This window comes from Bison bison, unplaced genomic scaffold (assembly GCF_000754665.1).
Source record: "Bison bison bison isolate TAMUID 2011002044 unplaced genomic scaffold, Bison_UMD1.0 scf7180017864181, whole genome shotgun sequence".
Classification (NCBI taxonomy): domain Eukaryota; kingdom Metazoa; phylum Chordata; class Mammalia; order Artiodactyla; family Bovidae; genus Bison; species Bison bison.
The window spans coordinates 8,753,035-8,755,032 of record NW_011494753.1 but is presented as its reverse complement, the minus strand read 5'-3'; positions in this window follow the sequence as shown (position 1 = coordinate 8,755,032).

The window sequence follows — 1,998 nt, the reverse complement described above, 5'->3', positions numbered from 1 at the left end:
GGTGGGACTAAACTGAGGAAAGATTTCCTCACTCTTGCCTAGAAAATCCCACGGACGGAGGAGCCTGGTAGGCTGCAGTTATGGGGTCGCAAAGAGTTGGACACGACTGAGCGACTTCCCTTTCACTTTTCACTTGCATGCATTGGAGAAGGAAATGGCAACCCACTCCAGTGTTCTTGCCTGGAGAATCCCAGAGACAGGGGAGCCTGATGGGCTGCCATCTATGGAGTCACACAGAGTCAGAGACGACTGAAGTGACTTAGCAGCAGCAAAAGGGATACATGACAAGAGATGCACTCTTGTCTCTCTGACCCTTGTCCTGTCTGGATATTATGGCCGGAACTTTAGCTGCCATCTTGCAATCCTAAGGGAGACAGCTTAGGGGGAAAACTGATATTCCAGGGATGGTGGAAAAGAAATTTGCAAAGAATCATTTTATTATTCAAGTTCCTTGCAAGAACAGAAACCATTCAAACTAGATCACTGAGAAGAGTTTAATAATGGGATTCTTTATAAAGGTGTGAACACCTTTATAGAGAGACTAACACAGGATATTGTGGTACCATATGACTTGTAGCAGAGAGGAGCCTTTACTGTCTTGGACCTGAAGGGGCAAGAAGAAGGATCTGTTTCTGGAATCCAGAGGGAGAGACTGTAAGTAAAGGAGAGCTACCTGACAGCAGCCATGGCCTAGCATGGTGACTTTGCAGGGAGGGTCTGGAGAAAAAATACCCCAACTTCACTCTCCTCCCACCCTCCCATTTCATGTCAATACCTCCCATTGACAGAACCCAACAAGAAGCCAGAAGATGGGGAGCCCATTGACATAGTCCACAGAGATCAGCCTCTCAGTGTATAGAGCAGGGCGGAGAAGGGGCGGGGGTAGTGAATGTGGAGGTAAAAGAGGATTTTCAGCACAAGCTGGGTCTGCAATAATCTCATTCATCTGTTTGTTCTCTTGTCATTCTCCTCTACAAAGACAAGATCTGTCTTATTCTCTGCTGTAAGTATCCTCCTAGAACAGTGGCTGGCAACATAATTTATGCTCAAAGACTACAGTTGGACATCCACGATGTAGCAGGCACTGTACCGAAAACTGAGTGAATGAGAACACAGTTTGTCTCAAGTTGTTCATAGTCTAGAGAGAGCAAATGAAACCAAAGTGATATGGCACCGTGGTGTTTGTGCCACGAGAGAGCTATGCCCAATGGAGGAGGATCTCACCCAGAATAGGGTTCGGGACACCCTGCAGCAGGTGGACCTGGAGCTGAGTTTTGGAGGATTTGCTTTAATGGAGAGATGAGAATGTTTTGTCATGCCTGCATCATAGTACTGCAATATAAGTAATCGTTTCTAACCTGGAAGCAATTAATTTCCATGACCGTGTTTGTTGGATGGGGAAGAAGTGGTTGGGAGGAGGGTAGGGCATTCCAGGCAGAGGGAACAATGCCCAGAGGCAGAAAATCAGGAGAATTCTAAGAGTTCCTTCTGACTGATGGGAAAGATGCGTGAGAGGAAGAGTGTAATGGGAAATGATGTGAAAGAAGTGAGTAGGAAATGACTCACATGCTGACCTAAGGAGTTTGAGTTTGGCTTCTGAATGTCTTAAGAAATCAGTACTAAGGGATTTTACATAGGAATATGATGCTAAAAGAAGAAGAAAGGAGTATGGTGCTAGAGATAAAGAATTCACCTGTGCAGGAGATACAAGAGATGCAAACTTATCCCTGAGTCAGGAAGACCACCTGAAGTAGGAAATGGCACCCCACTCCACCCCATTCCAGTGTTCCACAGACAGAGGAGCCTGGCGAACTACAGTCCATGGGGCCGCAAATAGTCGGACATAACTGAGCACACACACGGATTGCTGCTGCTGCTGCTGCTAAGTCGCTTCAGTCGTGTCCGACTCTGTGCGACCCCACAGACGGCAGCCCACTAGGCTCCTCTGTCCCTGGGATTCTCCAGGCAAGAACACTGGAGTGGGTTGCCATTTCCTTC